Source organism: Juglans regia, unplaced genomic scaffold (genome assembly GCF_001411555.2).
Source record: "Juglans regia cultivar Chandler unplaced genomic scaffold, Walnut 2.0 Scaffold_34, whole genome shotgun sequence".
Taxonomy (NCBI): Eukaryota; Viridiplantae; Streptophyta; class Magnoliopsida; order Fagales; family Juglandaceae; genus Juglans; species Juglans regia.
In genome coordinates, this window is record NW_023358224.1 from 1 (window position 1) to 14788 (window position 14788).

The 14788-nt window shown below is 38.5% G+C and overlaps 1 non-coding gene across 1 annotated transcript; it reads left to right on the top strand.

The window, feature by feature from the left end:
* The first annotated feature begins 3653 nt into the window (after positions 1-3653).
* LOC118345651 lies at positions 3654-3761 on the top strand. The gene has a single exon (XR_004799151.1). It is a non-coding gene; the product is annotated as a small nucleolar RNA R71 (small nucleolar RNA).
* Positions 3762-14788: the final 11027 nt, after the last annotated feature.

Sequence of the window (14788 nt, forward strand, 5' to 3'; positions counted from 1 at the left end):
AAGAATGGTGGCAAAACGCGTGCTTGGGAAGGAAGGTCTGGCTATGGAAGTGCTATGTTTCTTGGTGCAAAGACAAAGCAGTTTCAGCTTCTTTTGGTGGTGGTCTTGTTGCTTCCAATAGAGGCTTGCAGTGGTTGGTTTTTGCTTTAGGGGCGAGGTTGCTAGATGGCATGGCTTGTTCACGGTGGTCTTATTCTGGAGGTAAGGCATGGAGAATACTACTGAACATAAACTGCGTAGCGAAGCTAGCTTCTGCTGGCGGCTATGTAAAAGACCATTTTCACCGAAAAATCCAAGCGATGGCAACCCTAGTTTAGAAGATGGGGTCTAACGTGTACGTGTTGTATGTATATAGAGATTGTTGTCGTGAATGTAGAGGGATAGAGATGTGCATGAGGTGGGAAGTTAGCTGTTGTTGTTGTTTCCTGGACACGTGGGGACGTGGGACTCAGTGTTGTGTTGGCCTCGTCGTGCTTGATAGAAATTTACGTAGAAGGTGTGGCTTGATTTATGTCCATGGGTCTAAATATATAGAAGTAGTGGTTTAAGAAATTTTATCACAAATGGGACTCTAAAATTGTAATTCTAGTGTGCTTAAAATTGGACACGTTAATGGGCAAGGACTCAATAAATAATTTAGGCCATAAATGACCAAAATAAATCTCTCTTCCAACAATATCTTCGACATTTAGAAAAATTTTATTAGGCCAAGTTCTAAATATTCTAGCCCTACCTTGGTCCGTGATTTATTATTTGGACCTTCATCCAATCATTGAGCCCAATCAAAAATCAACTTTGCCAAAATAAATTTGTTGACCCCGTAAGTTACTCTGAAATTACTCGTTAAAACTCAAATGAACTTTTCCCCTCTTCCAAGTAAACGCCTCCCATGCCAAAACCCTAGTTAGGGCTTTTCCTAAGCCTAAGGCCCTTGGTGGCCGATTTTCACTAGCCCATGTTGGGACCCTTAGTGAGCTTTGGCGCCTCTTTCCTAAAATGGGCAAGGCCCTTGTTGCTTTCTAGGTTTTCTACATGCCATAACTTAAAAATATAACTAAGTGGGCTAAGACTAAACATAATGAAAATAATAGACGAGAACTTGGCTAAGTCCTGATTATAACACATGAAAATGCCTAATACTAGGCCTTTTGTTAGTCTATAACTCGTATGGAGTTTTAGCTACTGTTTTACTAGCTACTCAATTAAGGATGAAAACTACGGTCTTTATGACATCTCCCCGTAGTGACTCTATTAAAAAAGAATCAGTTATCATATTCCCAACTATGTCCTTTAGGGTTCAATTTCGTCTTGCAACTACACCATTTTGGTGTGGAGTCCCTAGTATGGTGTGTTGAGAAACTAAGCCACATTCTCTTAAATACCTCACAAATGACTTGGACATTGTTTACCTAATCCATCATACCTACCATAGTATTCACCACAACGGTCTAATCTAATCGCCTTAATTTTCTTATCAAGCTAATTTTCAACGTCATCTTTGTAAGCCCTAAAAATGTCATGTACTTGTGATCTTTCATGTATATCCATAATGACCAAAATCATCTATAAAAGTGATAAAATATTTTTGACCATTGTAAGATGTCGTAGTGAATGGACCAGAATGTCAATATGTATCACTTCTAATTGAGTACCTAGTAAAGCAGTAGCTAAAAGTCCATACGAGTTATGAACTGACAAAAGGCCTAGTATTAGGCATTTTCATGTGTGATAACTCAGACTTAGCCAAGTTCACGTCTATTATTTTCATTATGTTTAGTCTTAGCCCACTTAGTTATCTTTTTAAGTTATGGCATGTAGAAAACCTAGAAAGCAACAAGGGCCTTGCCCATCTTAGGAAAGAGGCGCCAAAGCTCACTAAGGGGCCGAACATGGGCTAGTGAAAATTGGCCACCAAGGGCCTTAGGCATTGGAAAAATCCTAACTAGGGTTTTGGCATGGGAGGCGTTTACTTGGAAGAGGGGAAAAGTGTAACACTCGGGCCCAGCCCAAGTCTGTTTAATAATTTTGGGCTTATATATGAAAAGTCCATTTGAGTTTTAACGAGTTATTTTAGAGTTACTTACGAGGTCAAAAAATTTATTTTGGCAAAGTATGAATTTTTTATTGGGCTCAATGATTGGACGAAGGAACAAATAATAAATCATGGACCACAGCAGGGCCAGAATATTTAGAACTTGGCCTAATAAAATTTTTCTAAACTTCGAAGATATTGTTGGATGAGAGATTTATTTTGGTCATTTATGGCCTAAATTATTTATTGAGTCCTAGCCTATTAACGTGTCCAATTTTAAGCACACTAGAATTACAATTTTAGAGTCCCCTTGGTGATAAAATTTCTTAAACGCTTCTATATATTTAGACCCATGGACATAAATCAAGCCACACCTTCTACGTAAATTTCTATCAAGCACGACGAGGCCAACACAACACTGAGTCCCACGTCTCCACGTGTCCAGGAAACAAGCACAACAACTAACTTCCCACCTCATGGACATCTCTATCCCTCTCTACGTTCACGACAACTGTCCCTAAATACATACAACACGTACACGTTAGACCCCATCTTCTAAACGAGGGTTGCCATTGCTTGGCTTTTTCGGCAAAAATGGTCTTTTACGTAGCTGCCAGCATAAGCACTAGCTTCACTGCCTAGTTTATGTTCAGTAGTATTCTCCACGCCTCTCTTCTGGAATAAGACCACCGTGAACAACCCAAGTTGTCCAGCAACCTCGCCCCCCAAAGCAAAAACCAACCACTGCAAGCCTCCACCAGAAGAACCCTGACCACCACTGAAAGAAGCCGAAACTGCTCTGTCTTTGCACCAATAAACAGAGCACTTCCATAGCCAGAACTTCCTTCCCAAGCATGCGTTTAGCCATCGTTCTCGACGGAAATGGCCACAACCCGATCTTGCTACACCCTGCACCACCTTGCTACACTACTGCCCCCTTCCACCTCCGCCTTCCAAGCTTCCATTGCACTTCCAAGTGGCCTCTGTTTTTACTCCACAAAATAGAGGAAATTATTGCTTCCACCCAGTGCCACAAACCAACCATCACATGCTGCCAACTCCCACCTCCACATCACCACCGTACTGCTCGGCCGCCGCATCAAGCCACTGCTCTCTTTTTTCTTTAGTAACATCTTCTTCCACATTCTGTGATCACTCTCTCTCCGTCCTTCCATCGTAATTTCTTCATTAGGGATTGAACGTGTTTGAATAAAGATTATTTTGACGTTGAAAATTGGACACATAATAGGCTTGTTCATAACTTGGTTGGGCAAACGGATTCCCTAATTGGCAATCTACACTTGAATGATTTCCCGCGCAATGATCCCAGACAACATTAGTTTGAATAGCATTAACGTTCATCTTACCTAGTTGTTGTGATAGATTTGCCATTTGTGCCGCCAATATAGTAATAGAATCAAGTTAAAAAACTCCAGCCGTCTTTCTTGGCACTGCTCTCTCCTTAGACCATTAATAGTTGTTGGATGCCAATTTTTCCAGAAGTTCATATGCGGCTTGATGGGTCTTACTCATTAATGCTACTCTTGTAGCCGCATGAACCATAGATCGATTTGTGGGTCTCAAATCATTGTAAAATGTCTATACTTGAAGCAAGGTTGGGAGGTCGTGATGTGGACACTTGCGCAATAAATCCTTGTATCTCTCCCAGGCCTCATATAATGATTCACCCTCAAATTGGGTGAAGGTAATGATATCATTTTCGCTGTCTTGGTCGGAGGGAAATATTTTGTTAAGAATTTTTTGGCCTACTCCTCCTAGGTGGTGATGATGCTGGGCGGCAAAGAGAAGCATCACTGTAAATAACCCATGCTGCATCAAGACACAAGCCAATCCCTTGAGAGAAGCATCATTGTAAATAACGAATCTTGTATTGCACGAGGGAACAATGAGTATAGGTGTTGTCACTAGTCTCTTCTTCAGCTCTTGAAAGCTTCTTTCACAGTCTTCTGTCCACAAAAACTTCTCATTTTTCCTTGTCAGCTTAGTCATCGGGGCTGTGATACTGGAGAATCCCTTGACAAACCTCCTATAATATCCTGCAAGGCCTAAGAAGGTTCAAACTTCATTCACATTGGTTGGCTTGGCCCATTTCACAACCGCTTCAATTTTCACTGGATCTACTTAAATTCCATCTTTTGACACAACATGTCCCAAAAAGTAATCTCTTGCAACCAAAAATCACACTTCTTGAATTTTGCGAACAACTTCTACTTTCTTAATATCTGCTACACAACTCTTAAGTGTCCCTCATAATCTACTTGCCTTTTGGAGTAGATGAGAATATCGTCGATAAAAACAACAACAAACTGATCAACATACTCCCTAAGCACTCTGTTCATCATGTCCATGAAAGCTACTAGAGCGTTTGTCAAACTGAATGGCATGACTAAAAACTCATAGTGTTCGTAGCGTATTCTAAATGTCATCTTCGAAATATCTTCCGACTTGATCTTAAGTTGGTAGTAACCTGATCGTAGATCAATCTTGGAGAAAACTTGGGCCCCATTAATTGGTCAAATAAATCATCAATCCTGGGTAGTGGGTATTTGTTTTTAACTGTCGCTTGGTTCAGTTCTCAATAATCAATACAAACTCGCATAGAATTGTCCTTCTTTTTCACAAAAAGGACTGGTGTGCCCCATGGTGACACACTAGGGCAAATGTAACCCTTTTCTAACAACTCCTGCAATTGCTCCTTAAGCTCATTTAGCTCTACTGGAGCCATATGGTATAAAGCCTTTGATATAGGTGCGTTCCTGGTAGGATGTCGATTGAAAAGTCAACATCTCGATCTGGAGGCAACTCTGGAATATCCTCTGGAAACACATCTAGAAATTCCCTGACAATGAGGATATCTTCAAGTTTAGGTCCCTCTACAAGTGGTGCTACTAGAATAGCTAGGAATCCCGAACATCCTTGTCTTAGTAATCTAGTCGCTTGTAAGGCCGAGATCAATTGTGGTGGAGCATTTCCTCTCTCTGCACAAAAATTGAATTCCTTCTTGCTCGGGGGTTTGAAAACCACTTCCTTTTTAAAACAGTCAACACATGCGTGGTTTCGAGACAACCAGTCCATTCCCAAGATTATATCAAATCCTAACATCTCAGATATGACCAAGTCTACTGGAAGGTGTCTTCCAAAAATTTCTATAAGACAATTCCTAAGTATGGTATCGCAAATTATATGTTCACCGGTAGGTGTTGCAATAGATAGTGAACAATCAAGACTCTCTGGTACTCTTTCATTCAAACAAGCATAGACACATACTATAAAAGAGTGTGTGGCACCCAAATCAAATAAAACAGTGGCATAACGAGAAAATAATAGAAGGGTACTTGTAACCACATCATTAGATGTCTCAGCGTCTCCTGGGGTAAGGGCACAAACTCTGGCTGGTGCGGTAGTCCTCTGACCACTCTTTGTAGCTAGAGGCAGTGCATTCCTTGGGTAGTCTCGAGCCATATGGTTTGGTTGCCCACATCTAAAGGAAGCATTCTGGCCCATTAAGCAGTTTCCTTCATGCTTCTTCCCGCAATTCTGGCAAGCTGGATTCGTTGGAATACTCTGAGGTAATTGTTGCCAGTAGCTAGGAGAAGGCTTCTTGTTTCTATTGGGCTCAAGTAATGGTTGTTGGCATTTCCTTTGATTGAGTAGTTCTGCATTCGCCCTCATGTCTTCTTTTACCAAAGTGGCTTGTGTGACCAAATCGGTGAAGTTACGGATCCTTACGGGTATCAGGTGACTTTGAATTCTCTGATGCAAGCCCCATTCGAACTTTTCGCATTTCTTTTCCTCATCTGGAACTAGATAACTTGCAAACCATGATAAGGCCACAAACGTCGCGGTATAGCGTTCCACCATCATGGTTCCCTGTACTACGTCGAGAAATTGCCTAGCTTTTACCTCACAGAGAGTTAGGGGAAAATATCAGTCCAAAATCGCCCGTTTGAAACAATCCCAAGTGATAGGTACCCCCTCTTTAAGTTCGAGCAGCAGTAGTTCCTGTGTAGAGGTCCACTACTCATCTACTTCATCTGCCAGCATATAAGTGGCATACTCTACTTTATGTTCATCCATACAGAACAGAGCCCTGAAACTCTTCTCCATTCTTTTGATCCAGCTTTTCGCATTGAGTGCTTCTGCCCTGTTGTCAAAAGTCGGAGGATGCTGCTGTGTAAATTGGTTTAGGGTACAACTGACCCTGGAATTCCTGGCTCCCATTCCTTGATCATCTGCAAAATACCGGAGAAGTCTGGTAGTAGTAGCAGCTATCACCTCCAATTCATTCGGTGGAGGTTTCAAGTAATCTTCAGGGTGCACGTTACGCCTAGTAACCTGTGCGATTATCTAACAACACTGTTCATGCAATGAGCAAGTAATAATTCAATCATGCAATCAACAAAACATTACAATAAGCATCAAACATAATAGTAAATGACTTCTCTTGAACTTCAAGCTAGTCAGGAGTCATCCTAGGTATTTTCTATCCTATAATACCCCCTTCCCGTAGGATAGAGATATTATAACATTCATAACATAATGCTTGATAAAGAGATTCATATTCTAAAATACCTCATTTATTGAAAAGCATCAAAATGTTATAACTGAATTGAACATTATTGTTTCGAAAACTAAATGTAAAGTAGAAGAACATAAACTAATCCTATGAATGACATAAAAGAAATCTAATTCTTGTGTGAATATCACTTATTCCTTCCTAATTCGTTATACTAAATCTACTCCTGGCCATCCAGCTCTGCATCAGCATAGTCACCATCTGTGAGAATTAAACATAAAAGAAAACAGGAAGACAAACAAAAAAAGAGTCAAATACTCGGTAAGTAGCACATCATACCGTAACATATAATTTGGCCTAGCATGGACTTAATTTCTGAAGACTCTTCACAACATACATACAACATCATAGATTTACAATCATACTCGTAACATAACTTTCTGAAAAACTTTACATACATACATATATCGTCATGGATTCATATAGCATACGTATTCATCATTAACATGAGCAGAAGCATACATAATCATGGCAAACATGTAACATGAATGTATAAAACTCGTTTATCTTGTCTTAACATGGAGTGAAACACGTTTGAATTAGTGTTTCACTTAACTAGCATAACATGGAGTGAAACGCGCTTGAGTCTGTGTTTCACTTAACTTGCATAACATGAAGTGAAACACGCTTGAGTCCGTGTTTCACTTAACTGGCAAAACATGGAGTGAAACACGCTTGAATCCGTGTTTCACTTAACTTGCATAACATGAAGTGAAACACGCTTGGGTCCGTGTTTCACTTAACTTGCATAATATGGAGTGAAACATGCTTGGGTCCGTGTTTCACTTAACTTGTGGTTAACCATGCTTAAGTCCGTGGCACCGCAAAACTTATTATCTTTCTTAATGCATGAGAATTTATTAGGCTTCATGAACATTTCTGACATGGCATATTCTTGTACATGGCATAGCATAACATGGCACATTCTTGTACATGACATAGCATAACATGGCCTATTCTTGTACATCGTATAAGATAACATGACATATTCTTGTACATAATATAGCATAACATGATATGACCTAACTGGCATACATAATCTAAGTATTACATGAACATGGCATGCATAATTTGGCTATTCTATGGCATACTTGACTTATATTACAACATGAACATCTCATGGCTTCCATATGATTTTAGCAACATTCAATGAATCAAACAACAAATTCATTCATTCAAGCATAATCTCATATTTCATCAAAGATTGTGAAAGAGAATCTAACCTTGACTTGTCTCTAGCGTAACGTAGATAACCATCATAAGCACATCATATTTTCATACATAACAATAATATTCACAGTACTCATGTATTTATATGATCATACTATTTACCTCTTCACGCTGCTTCCTGATTTCCAACTTATAGTGCGTTACCTATAAAAGGTACTGGGCATTACTAATTTTCTAGATAAATGTGTCGTGGTTCTTTAAGTGATTAAAACAAAATTAGAATTTTAACATAATAGTTATCTTATGTCCTTGCAAAAATAATAAATGCTTAAAATATATAGTTAATCGTGACTAAATAATTTAGTAGTGTAATTGTATTTTTCTGTGAATTACAAGCCCCGAATAAACATCAGGCCCACAATGATTGAGCCCACTCAGAAAATAAGGGGGCATTCGACCGACTGGGCTTAAGGCCCAATGGCCCATTCCAGATTAAAAAGAAAGCTTCTCTATGGGAAGCACATTGCTAACACAGAGAGCTCATGAATGTGGGAGGGAGTCGTGCGATGACTTACCGAGAGAGGGGCTGAGTGCGACGGCGGCTCTGGGTGGCTGGATGAGACGGCGGTGCAACTAGGAGGTCCCTATGGTGGTGCGACACCGAGAGAGGGAGAAAGGGAGAGAGTTTTAGAGAGATGGAGTTGAAAACTCAAATAACCGAGAGGGAGAAGGGTGCGTGTGACGGCAAAGGCCTACCTGAGGGAGTGGGTGCGATGGGACTAGGTTGGCCGACGTTTTCTGTGGTGGTGTGGGAGGTGGTCCGTCGAGGTGGCTGTTGGTTGCCGGGAGGGAGGCTGCAGTGGTGCTTGCGGGAGTGAGTTTTCTTTCTCTGCGTGAAAGAGTTTTTCTCCAAGGATTTTTGTGTGTATAATTCAAAGGCTTTGTGGGTTTCTTAGAGCATTGGCAATGTGCCAAGTCTGAAATTTAGCTAGAATATTATCTTTTGGCAATAACATGAACTTCTAGCTAGATTAGTCCACATTGGACTAGCTATCCCAAAGTTCAAATAATAATAAAATATTATTTATTTTAATATTAATTTTTTAATATTTTTTTTAATATTTTGCAAACACACATTTAATCTCCATAAAATGCCTATCACAGATCAAATTCAGCAACATTTCCACAAACATTTAATCCAAAAGTTGAGAAATCCACCAACTTCAGCAACTACCTAACCAACAAAACAAAACTTGTTGCTACCCAGCCATAAAAACAGTTCATAAATCCGTTGCTACCCAACATTAAATTCCACCAATAAAACATAACATCGATAAAGATTTTCACCAACTTCAGTAGCAGTAGCTAGTCAAATTACTAATTAAAGTTTTACAATACTCCTCGAAACCATGAGGAACTGCCAAGAGATGCTCCACAACATAATTTCCTGCCACAAAATCAATGAAATGCCACTTGTTAGCCTTTTCAACAAAAGGGTTGCATTACAAACTCCATGTTTAAGTGCAAAAGCTTCCACACATCATGGTTTTAAGAATGGGGGACCTAATGGGTGTAACGCAGTTACACTGTAAATTAGTAGAACATGCATGGGTGTAGTTCTACTTCATGACTTCATTATGGACCTAGATTGAATTTTGATAAAGGAATCTAATTTTTCTTAAGAGTCACAAAGCACATCACGTTCAATTGAGGTTTGATGCATACTGAGAATCATAAGAGCAACTTCTCAAAATTAAAAGCAATATAACCTCTGTGTGTATGTGTCTTTCTTTATATTTAAAAATATGTACATATATACATGTGTGTGGAGAGAGAGACAGAGGGAGAGAGATGAAGAGGTCATGTGACTAGTCTTGTAGTGCTTAAAGTTATACCATGATGATGATCAAGATTTAATGGGTTTCTGTCCAATTGCTTCTCGATATACAATTCCATTTTTTTAATGATAAATTAAGGTATATAATCTCTACTTCTTACTAGCTTGTTTCTATAATTCTAAACCTTCTTTAATGCTAGATATTTTTGTAATTAAGTTGATGATAGTTATTTAGTTAACATGATACACTGTTTTAGTTTCATGTGTATTTTGTACGAGTCATTTTAGTTGTAAATTGGTATTTAAGTTAATCTATATATCTTATATACTGACTTGCAAAATATAATTTTTTATTTGTATATATGTGTGTGTATATAGTTCATTAGAGTATTAAAACTTTGGAGAAGGATATTTCATATATATATGTATTGCATAATGCTAGATGCATGCTAGGAACATTGCATCTTATATGTAATGAACGGGGACAGGTAACCTTGTGTTGCATATCCCGACGCTTCAGATGTCCGTCCGATCCCAAGCGGAATCTGCTGCCATCACAATATGTGTGTGTGTGTGTGTGATGATGATGCTGGAAGTTCACCAAAAATCCATGAGCAATGAGCATGAACATCAAGTAAGAGGCCTTTGATCTTCTGTTTGATTAACTAGCTCTCAATTAATTTAATCTGGTGGTCCAAAGACTATATATACAACTTGATGGCAGATTATAGCTCGATCGAGCTGATCATGGCATTAATTTATGGGTGTACCCTGATCACGACATTGTTCTTAACCCATATGCACAGATATATGCAGCCTAGCCAGTAGTTATACATATTAATCTTAGCAATTACTTAATTGTTAGAGATCCAGCCATACTTACACATGAGTTAAGCTTCTTTAACAGTCTTTTTAATTTGTTAATTTTATTTAATTGTAGATATGCCAAAATCAACAAACAATATGCCACAACAAAGATGGTAGAGAATCAATACCGAATATGAAATGCAATACACCATACAATACCCAAGAAAGTCATAGAAATCAACAAATCTCCAACAAACCAGAATGCATATAGAAAGAAAAGAATGCATATAGGAAGAAAGGCCATCTAGCCCATTCCTTTACTAATTTGGATTTTGAAAGCACCACAAAACTTCACTATTTTTCGTGTTTTCTTGACAAACCAAGCAGGAGCAGTATTTGTAAGGCCCAGTGTTTTTGTGAGACCCGGATCATCCGCAAAGGCCCAACCCCTTTCCTTGGAGGTGTGTGAACTGTGCTGTTTTGGGGGTAAGTTCTCTTCTTCCTCAACTTTTCTTTTTCCCCCCGATTCGGTTTCTCTTTTCTGGTTTTCACCCGTGTCCCTCTCTCTCCTATAACCCACTCCCCTTCCCGAGTTCCTCTCTTCTCTTCGTTGGGTCTGTTTGTGAGTCCGAAATTCATGCCCAAATTTTCCTACACATTTTTCACTTTCAATTTTTCCCTCAAAATCAGTTTCTCACTCTGTCGCATCTCTCCATTGCAGCAAATCACTGTGTTTCTCTCTCTCTCGCGTCCCTCTAGTTCTGCAGTTGGTGTTCTCTCTTCAGACTCGGCTCTTCTCTCCCTCTTGCGCAGTGTTTCGTCTTCAGGTATATCTCTCTCTCTTTCTCTCTCAAGTCGACGCCTTCCTCTTATTTTTTTTCTCTGTTTCATGTGTTTCCGGCTTTTAATTTTCTAGGTGGTGCTGTTGTGTTTTCCCCACTCTAAGCTCCCTCATTAGACGCTCACTCTCTTCCATTTCTCTTTTGTTCTCTTCTGTATGCGAAGTGGTTAATCTCCTTGCTGTGGTGTTGACGCTGAGCTCTATTGAACGTGTAAGGAAACCGAGTGCCGTTTTACATTGTTTTTCATGGTGAAAAGTAGTGGCTTTTAATATTTTGATCGTTGAAAATTTTCTATTGTTTATAATCGAATTTGAGTGCTTTGTAATCTGATGGTGTTTTGTTGTTGATACAGGATTATAAAGGGTGGTTGTTGGGTTTGACGTGGTTGTGTGGGAGGAGTTTTGTAACTGTTCAGGGTTGTGTTGGCTGTTTTGAGTTTTGAATTATTTGGGTTGGATGTGCAGTAAACCAAATGGATACTCGGAGTCGAGTAGTTGCTATTTTTGGTACTGTTCGGGTTTTTATACGACCGTTGGAGTGGAGGTTAAATTATTTGGAGTAATATTATGGTTGTTTTGGTTGAGTTGTAGGTGATTGCTTGGAGTTAGGGGCCATTGAAGTGGGATTGATATTTTATTATTTGTGTTTGACGTTGACTTTGGTGGGTGTTTAGGATAATATCAAAGATTAGTATATGGTACTTTGGGTTGAAATGCGGGCTGTCCAATTTATTATATGGTTTGGGATTATGGGTTTTAATTATTAGATGGAAGTTATGCCAATTGTCGTTTAATACTCGGTGTATATATTTTGTTTCTATCAATAGGTGACGAGATTTTTTGAGGTCGAATCCAAGACATAGATAATACGCTGCAGGAGTCAGGTAAGCGGGGTGCCTATGCTAGGTTTTGCACGAATTATTGAGACTGAGGTTGACTTTCTGAAAACTTCGTATATTTTGTGATGAAATGAGAACTTGAGAAAAACCAACCTCGGTCGCTTATTTGCACTACTCAAGAAATCTATATGAGAAAATATTTTCTTACATGCATTGTGTAGACATGAGCTAAATTTTGTTATATTGTCTCTGAAATTTGAGAAATAGCGATATTGAGAATATGAAAAATTGTGCATTTATTTAGAAAGATACTCCGACTTTTATTTTTAGTACGTCAGAATGATCTGATTATGTTTTGGTACTATTTTTTATTTTAATATGACATATGAAAACCTTTGGCATGGTGTACTGATTTTGTATCTGACTCTGTCTCTACTCTGCTTTGTTTGGGTTGGTACCAACTTCTCTGTCTCTGAGTGCACCTACTTTGGAAACAAAGTGGTTTTATTGTGGTCTTTCCTATGTGCACACTCGGGGCTCTGAGAAGAATAAAGGAAAGATTTCACCTCTGTTTCTGCCCAGTTTGGCCACCGGGGATAGCACAACCGTACCATGAGGGTGAAACATGGTCTCTGCTCTGTAAGATGCTCTGTTTTGATTTGATGATGATGCTCAGTTTATGTTATGCCAAAGTACTATGGGTTTTACTTGACTTAAAATCATAGCTCTGTTACTTTTGAAAATATGTTATGTTCTGTATGATAACTCTGTAAAATATTTTGTTCTGCATGCTATACTTTGTAAATGCTCATGTTTGCCCGCTAGCATATGTTCTCTGCTTATTGAGTTGTTGATAACTCACCCCCTATTATTATAATATTTTTCAGATGATGTGGAGAGTCCAACAGAGGACCTGGATTAGATTGGTGAGCATGATTAAGCTGAGGAGAGGATGTTAGAAGAAGGAATTCTGATGTCCTTTAGTTTTAATGTCTTTTAGATTTAATTATATCTTGGGTTTAGTAAGACTTATGAAATTATTAGTTAGTCTGTTATGACTACCGGGAGATTGTGGACTCCTTAGTTTATTTTGCTGCGGTAATGACTTTGCGGAGTTTTCTAGCCTTTTGTGGGGCTAGAAGATTATGGCTTGTGGGTTGAAGAAGAAAATGGAGATTATGGCTTGTGGGTTGAAGAAGAAAAGGGCGAAGAAGAGAAGGGAGCTTTGGGAGAAAAAGGGCGAAGACAGAGTTTCGGGAGAAAGAAAATCAAGATAGATTAAATGAGGGTTTTGGGATGAAGAAGAATAAAACCAACGGAAAGAAAAAGCGGGAGGTAGAGAAATGATAAAAAAATACTTTGGTCTGTGTACAGTCCCTCGCCGAGTATCGAGAGCAGCTAACATTTACTATAGCAGAAATATTAAACTTATGAAGTTTAGCTAGGCCAATGCTGGAGTTTTTTCACACATTTCCTTTTAATTTGAACTTGCATTGGCTAATAGCTAGGCCATTGCCAATGGTCTTATAGGCGATGAGAGGGGAGCAACATGAATCTTCAGGAGATTGGCTATAATTTGAAGTTGCCTAGACTTTAGGAACCAATTCCTACGAGGATACAGATTCTGAGAGGATTTTGAAGAGTTTGAGTTGGGGTTAGTTTCAAACTAGGAACCTAATCTAATAGGGAAATCTAATGGATGACTATACGGAGGTTTTGATAGAGAAAGAATCACTGTTTTAATTTATTTGTTAGCATATTTCCTAAAGTGGTAATAAAAATAAAATAAACGATAATCAAAAAAATATAATACTAGTTTTAAGCCTTAAATTTGGACCGTATGTTACATAATCCTTGGAGGAGGTAATACTGTGAAGTAAGAAATTTTCTGAATACATGTAGCAGAGCCACAGGAGTGAAAAAAAATTGATGATGAACGGACTTTTGTTTCATTACAGATAGAATCTTTATCTGTTACATTTGTAACGCCCCGATCCCGGAGGTCCGGAGAGTTAGCTCTTAATACTTAAAATTAACTTAAATAACACAACTATAAATTCCATAAAATATTAATCCATTTAATCAATCCAAAAATCTAAATTCCTCCATGGCGACAATAAAGAAATTCCCAATAACATAAATTAGACATTCTCCAAAAACTCAAAAACATCATCAACTCATCAAATCAAATACCCGAAGAATAAAACAATTTACTAACTACGACTCTCAAATAAGCATTTCTACCCTCAGGCACTTATTCCACTACGATCATCACACCTTGCTAAACTTTCTACTCCTGTTCTCCAGCTGAACCATCAAAATTATCTGAAAAATAATTGGAGATAAGGGGTGAGTTATCAACAACTCAGTAAGCAGAGAACATATACTAGTATGTAAACATGAGCTTTTACATAGTTTAGAATACAGAACAAAAATATTTTCTTTCAGAATGCAAAATGAGAATAATGTTTTCAAAATGCAGCGTCATAACACGTTATAAAAAATATCAGAGCGAAAGTTCAAAATATTCATAATCAAAATCCCTTTGGCATAGCATAAATTGAAACATCACATCTTAACTTATCATATCAGAACAAATATCATGGTTAACCCCTGTGGTAGGATTGTGCAAACCCCAGTAGTTAACAAAGCAAAAACAGAATGT